General features: G+C 45.4%; 1 long non-coding RNA gene and 1 pseudogene across 1 annotated transcript; one reads left to right on the top strand and one right to left on the bottom strand.

Annotated features, from left to right (window-relative positions):
* Positions 1 to 2056: 2056 nt before the first annotated feature.
* On the bottom strand, positions 2057 to 5385 carry LOC136518654 (large ribosomal subunit protein bL21m-like; annotated as a pseudogene).
* A 3736-nt stretch (positions 5386 to 9121) lies between these two features.
* LOC136516478 (uncharacterized) lies at positions 9122 to 9810 on the top strand. Its single transcript, XR_010774076.1, has 3 exons — positions 9122 to 9388; positions 9528 to 9600; positions 9716 to 9810. It is a non-coding gene; the product is annotated as an uncharacterized lncRNA (long non-coding RNA).
* Positions 9811 to 12944: the final 3134 nt, after the last annotated feature.

Genomic DNA, 12944 nt, shown 5'->3' on the forward strand with positions numbered 1-12944 from the left:
ACGAGCCGTCTAGGGTGATGGCAATCACCAAGAGTAACAAGCATAAACTCTTACCTGCCCAAGACAATCCTAATGACAAAGGTGGATGCACACTGCTACTCTCTATGCACTAATGAGGTCCTTAATCATGGATTCTTAAATCTCAACCACCCCACCAGGCTCTTGCCCTCCCTTACACTACAAAGGTGTTTCTCAGTAGAACAAATGGCCAAGAGAGCTAAATTGGATGAGTAGGAGATGTATTTATACACCCCCATTCAAAACATGACCGTTACTGTCCAACTCAGCAAACTTCAAAGTGGCCAGACATGTCGGTCAGTGGCCAATAGCCACAAACTTGACAACTGTCAGACTTGAACCGTTAGAGTGACTAACGCTTAATACCAAGGAATGTTATGTGGTGGGCTTTGGACAAACATAAAGTCCCAACGAAGTACGTCGGGCTCATTAAGGACATGTACAGCAATGTTGTGACTAGAGTTCGAACAAGTGATGGAGACACGGATGACTTCCCGATTAGGATAGGACTACATCAAGGGTCAGCTTTGAGCCCTTATTTGTTTGGCTTTAGTGATGGATGAGGTCACAAGGGACATACAAGGGGACATCCCTTGGTGTATGCTTTTCGCGGACGATGTAGTGCTAGTTGATGAAAGCCAGACATGAGTGAATCAGAAACTAGAGTTATGGCGGGAAACTTTGGAGTCCAAGGTTTTAGACTTAGTAGAACTAAAACTGAGTATAATGAGATGTGACTTCGGCACTACTACTCGGAAGGAGGAAGATGTTAGTTTGGAAGGTCAAGTAGTGCCTAGGAAGGATACCTTTCGATATTTAGGATCAATGCTACAGAAGGACGGGGATATTGATGAAGATGTTAGCCATAGAATCAAAGCAGGGTGGATGAAGTGGCGGGCAAGCGTCTGGTGTCCCTATGTGACAAAAGGGTACCACAGAAGCTAAAAGGCAAGTTTATAGGACGGCGATTAGACCTGCTATGCTGTATGGTGCAGAATGTTGGCCTACGAAAAGACGACATATTCAACAGCTAAGTGTCGCGGAAATGCGTATGTTGTGTTGGATTTGCGGTCATACAAGAAGGGATCGAGTTCGGAACGATGATATACGTGAGAGATTAGGGGTAGCGCCAATTAAAGAAAAGCTTGTCCAACACCGGTTGAGATGGTTTGGACATGTGCAACGGAGACCTCCAGATGCACCGGTGCGTAGTGGAATCCTAAGTCAGGATAGTAACGTGAAGAGAGGCAGAGGAAGACCGAAGTTGACTTGGGTAGAGGCAATAAAAGGAGACTTGAAAGGATGAAATATACCCAAAGACTTAGCCTTAGATAGGAGTGCTTGGAAGACAGCTATTCACGTGCCTGAACCTTGATGGCTTCTGTTGGGTTTCAATTCTAGCCTACCCCAATTTGTTTAGGACTTAAAGGCTTTGTTGTTGTTTTTGTTGTTGTTGTTGTTGTTGTTAATTTGCAAGGTGGATGCCAGGGTGAAGAAAGTTTTTTTTTTAAAAAGAAAAAAAACAATCAGCCCAATGAATAATTAAACACGCGGCCTCTAGCTGCTACGTTGACTCGACGGAACGAGAGAGGTCAAGAAGGATTAGTAAATTTTTTTTTTCTTTAGGAGTAAATAATAATTACCATACAGAAAGTGACTGGAGGCGACACAAAGTGCAATTTCAATCAAAACGGATCTAGTCGACTGCAGAAGCGCAACTGACGGAAGCCACGGAACTGGGTGACATCCAGTTATTATCAACGGCGAGCGAACAGATAACTCCGACAGAGCAACTAGTGTTTCAGATTAGTATCGGAGCGAGACAAAGTGTTTCAGATTAGTATTGGAACTGGACACTTTCAGTTCTGAACTTCTGGTGCATCGGCACTAGGAAGCTGGGGCAATTTACCACAAGCAAAACGTGCACCCTGGATGTTACAAGCTGCAAATTCTCGCGATACCAAGAGTGCAAGCAAGCATGGCAGCTACATTTGCGTAAGCCAGGGCTTACAGTTTCAGACATCGGACCAGGCAGAAACGAAGCACCGCTGTTTCATTATTACACTCTATCAGTCAACATTGAACTGATTTATCAGACTTTCAGAACACATATATAAAGGATGTGCACATAAAGCTAACAAAAAATGAAGTGTCACTGTAAACTACAACGGCCGATCCACACCACCCAAACTGCTCAGTACATTGGCATCATGTCAGATACTGTACCCGAGTCCGAATGCTGACAGTTTCTAACCTTTGAATTAACAAGAAAAGAAGCGACATTTCACTGCTATCGACTATCAAAATCTGACTGAACTTATAAGATCGGCCAAAAGGGTTGCCTAGGCAGGCCTTGCTGCCATAAACAAAAGGCGCTGTTACTATCTCTTTGCCCTGAATTTAGGCAGCAACAGCAGCAGTCTCTGGCTTATCTATTCCTTCAATGTTGGTTATTCTCAGTTTTGTCAACTCCTGTAAAAGGTTACAGCATACAGTAAGAACTACATGATCCACATGGACAAGGCAAGTACCAAGGAAGCATTCATGGTTTCTTTGGGGTACAGTGTATACTAGTGAAACTAAACACAGCATAAAATGTACCTGACGATGGCCCTTTGTTCGGCGGTAATTTTTTCTCCGTTTCTTCTTGAATATGATCACTTTTGCATCTAAGGCCTGACAAGATTATCAAGAGAAATTGAACTCAAATTAGTACATCAATATGTCACAACAAACAATTAAATCAAAATGAGCTCTGGCAAGGTAATGCCAACACAATATGTGCATGTTGACATAAAGATTGAAAGATATATTTTTCATACTCCTATCTTTGGCAATTATTAAAACAAATAGAAAACCATGGTTTATAGATTATATAAGCATATGGTGTCAGCAAAATCTATAATCAGTACTCCCTCTGTCCCTGAATAAATAGATTCCTATCGTTGTCTTAAGTCAATTTTTAAAACTTTGACCGAATTTCTAGAAAAAAAACCGTGAAGATTTATGACATCAAATTAGTATCATTAGATATACCGTAAAATATATTTTCATAATATCCTCATTTTATGTCATATATGTTGTTACTCTTTCCTATAAAGTTAGTCAAACTTAAGATAGTTTGACTTGCACAGATTCTAGGAATTGATTTATTTGGGGACGGAGGGATTACTATAACTCAAGCTCATCAGATGTCATTCAAGTTATAAGCATAAGAATGATGCAACCCAACATGGTCATCAACCGATCAGATAGGTAGTCCTCAGCAAATATCTAGTAAATTGTAAATTTCTGTTGAGTAAATACACAACAACATTTTACCACTCTATACTTGAACATGCCTTCAGGACAAGGCTTGATTAAATAAAGAATGAGATGCACGATTTACATGTTACAAAATATAATCGTCAAGTAATACAAACATAACAGTACACTAGAAAATGTGTACAAAATGCAGATGATTATCACAACTGAAATAAGGATATAAGGCTTCTCCAGCGCTGTCAATGTGACTACTCCTATAGTCCTATCAGCTAGGCCACTTCAAATGCATCAAAATCAGTACTCAGTAGGTTTAAATTGTCACTACTAAGTAAGTAGATAGGCATGCATACCAACCAAATTACTAAAATAAATACACTCAAATAAATCTGAAATTGGCACAGATACACAGAAAGGGCCTGAATTGTTTTGATACACAGATACACAGAAAGTGCCTGAAATTTTGCATTCCAAAATTCCACTAATCGAGCGGATACATTTATTGACTTGTTTTGATAAAACTGAGTTTAGTAATCATTTCATAAATTTCAATAGTGAAAAATGTTGTAGCAACAAAAAAAAAACAGAGGTCAAGAAATCAGTGGTTCAACTGTTCATCTTACGTGTTCTTCTACAACAGCATGAACAGCAGCATCAGGTAGTATTGGCCTCCCAATAACTGTTTGAGTTTGCGAACCAAGCATGAGAACTCGGTTTTAAGACCAACTGCAGTAAAGTCAATCAGACAACAGCACCATCAGCAAATCATGAATATACTAAAATACACAGGATGCCACAAAGAGACCTATGCTAGTTGGTAGCATCATAAAAGGAATTCATGAAGCCACATAGTACATTGCGCTTCTTAACTTGTAGTTTTTAATAAACTAAAGAAAATATCATGAAAAACACATACCGACATACTACATATATCCAACTAAAACAACAAGGCCTGAACAATAATCCTTCTCAATCCACTAATCACAACTCAAGATGCTACAATCTTGATCTAGGAATCCAGAAGAAAATATGAGACTAAAAATACATTCTCCTAGATTAAATAACTAGAACCTATGGTCCAAGGCTCAGTTTCAACATAAATTTGAGCAGAATTACTGGTCCAAGCCCTAGTAGATAAAAAGAGTTATATCACTGGCCACTGAGGTTCCATTACAAGTTCAGGAAATTCTAAATACCATCACACGATCAAGTATAGCAACATTATCTTATTGCAATTTAACTATATATGAAGATAACACATGAAACAGGAAAGAACATAAAGCTTCCATACTACGCAACCTCAAACAGTCAAACATCACAACTATTAATCACACAAGTCACAGCCTCATTAACTAATTACAGTCAAATGCCCAAATCACACAAAAGTCAGGTCGCACTATGAGTGCAGTTCTTACCTTGTCATTCACATCACAGAACTTCAACCTCTCCGTGAAGATGGAGTCGCCATTGCTCACCTTGAATTGATGCGAGCCGATCTGCAGGCAGAAATAATCACACGCAATCACGCACTAGATCCAAACCCCAGCCTCAAAAATCGAAAGACTGGTGACAAATGGAGCAGACCTGTACGACAGCGAAGACGGGTTCGTAGGGCTTGAAGGGTTTCTCGTCAGCCCCGAGCGGTCCCAACACCTTGTAGCCGATCTCCGCCGCCTCCGCTACCTTCTCCTCTTCCGTCTTCCCGCTCGGTTTCTTCGCCGCCACCTCCTCGTCCTCGTCCCCCCATTCCCCCTCGCTCCCCTCCTCGTCGTAGTGCTCTTCTTCGTATTCGTCGTCGTCCTCGTCACCGGAGGAGCGGGTCGCGAAGTGGCAGCGCGAGGGGTAGTACAGCCGGGGGGAGAGGAGGGCCCGGGGAGCTGGGGGACCTAGGGGCTCGGACAAAGAGGTCAGAGTTCGGGTCGCGATCGAGACCGGTGCAAGAGGTTGAGATCTCTGAGGAACGAGGCGGCTCGAGAGGAGGCGCAGGAGGCAGCGCCGCGACGCCATGGCTGCGGCGACGGCGGCGGCGGCAGGGGGCGGAGGCGAGGAAAGGGTAGAAATGGAAATATTCGGTGTGCAGCGGTTTTGACGAGGGTTTAAGGGGGCGAAAGGTTTGCTTGCAGCCTGGAGAGAGATTTCGGCGGGCCCGATTTCGGCAATTCAACCACCGTCAAAAACTGGTTTCACAGTTTACCGTCCCGCAAAACGGATTCGCTGTATTGTCATAACGAAAGGAGTGTAACCCGTTCAAATACCTTTTAGAGCAAGTATTATGGAGCCAGCAAGGCCGGCGGAGAGCACAGCCACGTCAGAAAAATCACTGCTGGCGGAGAGAGAAAAGGAGAGAAAGAGTGGAGCGGGCGGCTAGCTAAACGTCGACTGAAAGCCGGCGGATGCGCGCGCATGCAGCTTCATGTGAAATTTTCGTATTTTGGTCTCTTTTGAAAACAATTTTTAGAAAAATACCAACGTTAAAACATTTTCTGAAAATAGACAATTTTTAGGCGTCTTAGCACATGACGCCGAGATATGAGGCTCGGTGTCGTTTCACTCGACGCCGAGGTATTGCCACGTCACGGACGACCGGGGTCGTCGTCGACACGTTGGCGCGTGGGTCCGAGATGTCGGCGTCATGTCAGCCGACGCCAAGTACCCAACCTCGGCGCGGTCGGACTGCGCGCCGAGCTCTGGCCCCATCCGGAGCGCGGCCCAGGCGGCCCAACAAAGCACGGTGGCCCAGCAGCTCGGCGTTGGGTCACTTAACGCCGAGCCTCTAGACCTCGGTGTTGACCCAACTCAACGCCGAGGTCTGGACCCTTTAGGCCGTGCCGAGGCCCCTTCTTCTTCCTCCCTTCATTCTGAAACCGCCGGCCTCTCTCTCTTTCTCTTCTCCCCCGCGCCGCCAGCAAACCCTAACCCCCAAAATCGACCCCCGGTGCCACGATCTCGACTCCCGAAGCTTCCTCGAGGTAATGGTCCCTCCACTCCTCCATTCTATCCGCGTAGATGTGCTTACATTGTCCCTAATCATTTGGAATCATGGTTGTTTGGTGATTTGGTATATTTGTGTTTGTATTTGCAAAATGTATGGCTTAGGATCATTGAGTGCATTGTTGTTTAACTGTTTTATGTGATGAACATGTTAGGTTAGTTTGGTTTCTAGTTATTTTGGTCATTAGGGTTATTTGTTTATTGTAGGTGTCATTAGGGTTAATTATTTGTTGGTCATTAGGGTTACTATGTATTTTATTTATTTGTTGGTCATTACATTTCAATTTGTTATGACTAGAAATGATTATGTTGTTGGGGTTGAAAAACGATGAAATGATATATTTTAGTTTCTACTTATTGGATTGAAATATATTCATATGTTACACTACTTGTTGTGTGATGGCTGTAGATGGATAAATTAGTGAGGTTGCATCATGGAGGCCGTATTGTTAGGACAAGAGATGATAGTTTAGAATTTCTGGACATGTGTGAGGAGTTGTTGATTTTTTCACAAACACCATCTTTGACCCAGTTAGTGGAGCGAGTGAAGATTAAGTTAGGCTGGAATGAAGGAGACGTGCATGTTCAGTTTGAAGGTGTCATAGATGTTGGGTCATCGAAGGGTCCTCGGATCAAGCGGTTGCTCAAAATTACAAGCGAGACTGAATGGAATGATTACAAGACAGTTGTATTAGCCTCAGAAGTGTGATCTTTGGATTTAGTAGTAAGTAAGGAGTTCGGCTTAGGAAATGATAACTTCGAAGCATGGCCATCTTCCCCCGCTCACATAGGTTATGGTCCTTTGCCTGAAGAAGAAATACTTGTCACACAACTAGGCTACGGTGGAGATGAGGAAGAGAATCCGGTTACTGATAGTGAGGGCAATCATGATAGTGATGAAGAGGATGATGATTATGTAATTGTTGATGCAGAAGAAGGTTTGGACGACGCTAGCGGAGACTTTTCTATTGAGGATGAGCTTAGCGATGAAGATGATCTTAGTAGTGAAGAAGACTTTGGTGATGCTAGGGCTACGAACCGTTTTGACATGGAGATAGCTGGAGATGATGAGTCCTTCGTAGAGGAGATAGCCGAAGACTCTGATGACGATCGCCCTGTTGGTCGTCTGAATTTTAGGGAAATAGAGATATTGTCTAGGGTCTTGCCTTGAAGAGATCCACTAGTTGATGATTTCGAGGACCTTAGCCATGGTCATAGGGCAGTAGCTGATGGTGGGCCAAGTGATACAACTGTGCCTGATGTTAGCGGTTGCCTCATCATACGGAAGGGCATATTGTTTGCTACCATGGATGAGTTGAAATCATGGTTGCAAGAGTACTCCATTGTACACAACCGACCTTTTAGGGTCATCAATTCATTCAAGGAGAAGAGGTACACTGTTGCTTATAAAGAACAACAGTGTGGTTGGAGAGTATGTGCTAGGAAGACGAAGGCAGGCAAATAGAAGATTACCTCAGTGAAGCAACCACATGTTTGTGCCACTGCTGAGGTAGAAGAGAACCATCTGTAGCTCAATTCTAGGTTCATTGCAAGGCAATTATGCCCCGTGGTGAAGCATATGCCAACCATTATGGTGTCTGCGTTGGTTGAGATCATCTTCCAACGGTACAATTACTATGTCAAGTATGGGAAAGCATGGAGGGCAAAGCAGCGTGCACTGGAAATAATATTTGGAAATTGGGAAGAAGCTTATGAGTGCCTCCCTGTAATGTTGAACGCAATGAGGGCTGTAAATCCTGGGATGCACTTCGAGTATTTACCTAAGGAGGGTGAAACAAGGAATGGTAGCCAGGTATTTGGAAGGGCGTTTTGGGCATTCGGGCAGAGCATCGAAGCATTCAAGCATTGCAGGCCCGTCGTCTCAATTGACGGGACCTTTCTTACAGGGAAATTTGAAGGCACAATGCTTATTTGTATTGGGACAGATGCAGAGGACCAGCTTGTGCCATTGGCCTTTGCGATTGTTCGGAAGGAGGACACGGATAGTTGGTGTTGGTTTCTTAGGCTAGTAAGACAAGTGGTAATTGGTCTGGGACGTGATGTTTGTGTGATATCCGATAGGCATGCTAGCATTCTGAATGTCGTAGAACAAGAGATTCCTGGTTACGGCCAAATACATCACCGGTGATGCACCAGACATCTTGCTCATAATCTTATAAGGCGTGATCACACAAAGGACAACTTCAAATTATTTGAGGAGGTTTGCAGGCAGCAAGAGGTTCAATTATTTAAAGACAAGTTAGATGCCCTGAAGTTAGCCACAAATGTTGATGGCAGGCAATTCTTGAGCGAGTTGATGGTGTCGAAGGATAAGTGGTCACTTGCATATGACACGGGTGGTTGGAGATGGGGCTTCATGACTAGTAACATGGCAGAGATGTTCAACAGCCTTCTAAGAGGTTGTCGTGGTCTGCCTGTGACTGCTATTGCCTCATTCACCTTCTACAAGTTGAATTCTTGGTTCGTTTCGAGGAAGAAGCATGCGAGGTCTCTATGGACAGCAGGCAAAGCTTGGCCACTTTTAGCATCTCAGGAACTAGCTTTCTCAAAGAAAAAGTCTAAACGACAGAAGGGTTCATGTTTCGATCTGATCAACCATGGATATGAGATTCTAGAGGGTGGCGGAACTAACATTGGTGGTGAAGACCGAGGTGCTCGAAAACATAAAGTAGTGATAAATGAGAACAAGTGTACGTGTGGAAAACCGATCATATACCATAGGCCTTGCTCCCACATGATTACAGCCTGTCACCTTAGACGTGTTGACCCTGAGGTCCCTCCCCGTATGGCCGTGGAGTTCTCTTTGAGGAACCTAATGAGCACCTGGAATCCTTAGTTCGAGCCATTTCTTGATGAGAGTCAATGGCCTACTTATGATGGCCCCAAGTATGTGGCTGATCTTGGTTTACTCTGGAAGAGTAGAGGACCTAGGCGGCGGAAGCGGTTCAGGATGGACATGGACCGAGCCACGAAAGGTAGATCAACCACGAGTAAGGTTGGGAGACATTTTGTAGAGGACACCCAAAAGAGCCGTTGCTCTGGTTGCCATAAGCCGGGCCACAATAAGAGAAAATGTCCTGAACTACTTAGACAACAGGTATCCATCAAGCTAGCTACTAGAATTGCTTTGTGTAATGGTACATTGGTTTACTTTTGTTTTTTTATTTTTATGTTACTTCGTACTACATACACATGCTTTAACTTATACTAATGGTTTGGCATTGCTTATGTTGCAGGATGGATCGGTTCCCCCTTCTTGATCCAAGGTTCGATGAGCACCACCGGGCTCGGAGGATCGAGAACGGAGAGGTATATTCAACAATTCGTATGAAAACATTGCATTGTTCATGTTTTGCTCTATAGTCCATGCTCTTTATAAAGTGACATGAACTAATACTTTTTCATGCTTGTCTTTTTTTTGCAGGTTTTGAATGTGCTGAGGCCAATGACACATGAGGCCTCTACGACCATGGTCTACGACGAGAGGTACACGCCCCTCCTGAAGCTGGCGAACCTTGCTACCGTTACTCGTGTTTGTCGTCGAGGCACGCCACCTTTCAACCCAGCGGCGCTGACGGCGTTGATAGATCGGTGGCGTCCGGAGACACACAACTTTCACCTACCATGCGGGGAGATGACGGTCACTCTCGAGGACGTTGCCATGATCCTTGGAGTCAAAATCCAAGGATTCCCAGTGACAGGAGACACGGAGTCTAAAGGATGGCAGCAGTGGGTTGAGCACTTCTTGGGACGGCCCCTAGTGGTAGTTGAGGCTAGCAAGAAACAGCGCAGCAGTGGGGTGTCCCTAAGGTGGCTTCGTCAGCAGTTTTGGGAGTGCCCACCCAACGTAGACGCCGAGACCGTGACATACTACTATCGGGCCTACGTCCTCCACATGTTAGGTACGGTTCTCTTCCCTGACGGCACTAGAGACACGGCGTCCTAGATGTACATCCCGTGCCTTTTGAATTGGGAGGATGCCGACAATAGGAGTTGGGGCTCGGCTATACTTGCCTTCCTATACCGTCAGCTTTGCGAGGCTTGCCGCCGTCCTGGAGGCGCGCACGCTACAATGTCAGGATGCATCACACTGTTGCAGGTAATAAAGCAAAGTTGTACAAGTTACCACTACAATTCAATGTTTTTTCTTAACAAAAGTGATTAACATTCATGTTTGCACTCTTTTTTTGCAGATTTGGATGTGGGAGAGGCTTCCAGTTGGGAGACCGCATCAGCTTGATCCCCCACAACCTTGGTTTCCTCAAGGAGATGCAGTTGTTGCCCCTACCATGGCACACCTCTACGAGCGAGCCCACGGAACATACCACGTGTCACACCATGCGTACATCAGCTTCACCAACGAGCTGGACACCCTTTTGCCACAGCATGTAAGTTTCCCACCCTTTTGCCCTAATCGAGGATATGTGCACAAATTGAGTGTCGACTAGTTGATGACGACGTTGTGTACAGGTTCAATGGAGCCCATATCGGCGGAGGCAAGTAACGGATCTCAACTTGAGCGCCTTGTGCATGGCAGACGAGGACGTCTGGACGATGAGGACCCCCCTTATTTGTTTCTATGCAGTGGAGTACCATCTCCCTCACCGTGTAGCACGGCAGTTTGGTGGGCTGCAGCCTTCTCCACCCGATGATTTCTCCACCGGTTGGTAGCTCCACAAGTACGTAACATACAATATTTTGTTTGTTTCACATGAAAGAATCATTGAGTAGGCCTTCATATTGCCGATTTGGTGTAAAATTTGCAGGTTCAACAGACAAAAAAAAAGAAGATCACCAACTGGCAGCTGGAGCACTAACGCTACATTGATGAGTGGATGTTGATGGAGCAGAACAACATGGGCATCCACGCCGTCCATCGTGACAAGGCATTCCATGATTACCTTGTTTGGTTTGGTCAACTAACAAGGCTTCAATTGAGGCCTGCTTGGACGGAGCAAGACATTGCTAACATTGCAAGCGAGGATGAGGGCAACAACCCATATGACCAAGCTACCCGAGAAGGCAGGCAAGTTGAGATGGCCCCTACGTTAGCCAGAGCTGTAAGTGATACAACTATTTCAATCTCTGAGGTCTTTACTGTGATAGAGACTTAAATTATTATTTTTGTTGCATAGAGCATGGAGATAATGAGGACAGTGGCCGACCAAGGAAGGGCATTGATGATTCCTGTGGGCGATCCTGATGAGGCCTCCATGTTACGACAGCACATTCAGGTAGTCTTCTCTCATTCAGTTGATGTTACATCTTTATATAGTTTTGCGACCAACCCCACTTACTAATAGTGCTTTCAAAATGCAGCGTGCCATGCATCGCCTACGAAAGGTAGCTGCACGCCTTGGATGTAGACATTCCTCGGATGTGGCAGTCCCACAATAGCTTGGTGCTGGACCTTCTACTACACATGTTGGAGGGACTTCATCTTCACATGGTGCACATGGTGGCAGGACTTCTTCTTCACATGGTGCAGCAACTACTGCAGAGGGTGGTCAAGGACATGGTCATTATGATGATGAAGATGATGAAGGACAGGGAGAGTACTATGATCATGAGTATGATGAGATTGGCATGTCCTAGCTTGAAGATGCACCCCAAGGAACTCAAGGCCCCTCCGGTTCTGGACGTCCACAAGGACGCTCAGACCAGTGGACAGGTACACTCCAGGTACCTATCCGTTTGGGAGGGGAAAGCGTTACGCTCGCCGTCCATGTTAAGGTACAAGGAGCGATAAAAGATCCAAAGACTTCATATGCTTTATTTTGTGCATGGACTATGTATGCATTGAACCTTGTACTATGTTTGTTGATTGATGAAGCATATGTATGGACTATGTTGGATGTTGAATGTGTTGGACTATGTTGGATGCTTAATGTGTTGGACCTTATGTATGTACGGATGTTGAATGAATGTGTCTGTCGGTGTGGTCATGTGTTATGTGAATGTGTGGAACGTCGCCATGTTTCATGTTTCCAGCTATTAAGGGCCTCCGTCGCAACTCACAAGGAAGAAGGGGTGTCATCATCCCCATCCTCCATGTTACGATCAACCTCTATTGGATCCACGATGACATGGCAAGCACGCAAAGGGGACGAAGCGGCTTAGGAGAGTCGGGGAGCTAGCGAGCTCAGGTCCGTTGTTGGCACAAGGTCATCGTCGGCTGATTAGAGTAGTGGGAAATAGTGAAGCAAATCAAAGAAGAGATGGTATATTTTGGTGAACCCAGGGGCTCGGCATTTAGTCATTTGACGCCGACCACTGGTACATACTGGAAAACAATTCACCGAAGCGCCGAGGTGCCCAACCTCGGCGTTTAGTCATTTCACGCCGACCCCTGGTACATACTGGAAACCCTTGCATCGAAGCGCCGAGGTGCCCAAGCTCGGCGTGGGGTAAATTGACGCCGAGCCATGAACCTCGGCGTGTTACGACTAAACGCCGAGGTTCGGCCCAAACCAGGCCACGGCCGTTGCCAAACCCTAGGGTTGGCGTGGGCCGACTCGACGCCAAGCCTCAGCTCAACTCGCAAACGGCCGAGCCAAACCCTAGGGTCGGCGTGGGATGACTCAACGCCGAGCCTCAGCACACCTCACACACGGTCGAGCCAAACCCTAGGGTCGGCGTGGGACGACTCAACG

This window comes from Miscanthus floridulus, chromosome 17, assembly GCF_019320115.1.
Source record: "Miscanthus floridulus cultivar M001 chromosome 17, ASM1932011v1, whole genome shotgun sequence".
Lineage (NCBI taxonomy): Eukaryota > Viridiplantae > Streptophyta > Magnoliopsida > Poales > Poaceae > Miscanthus > Miscanthus floridulus.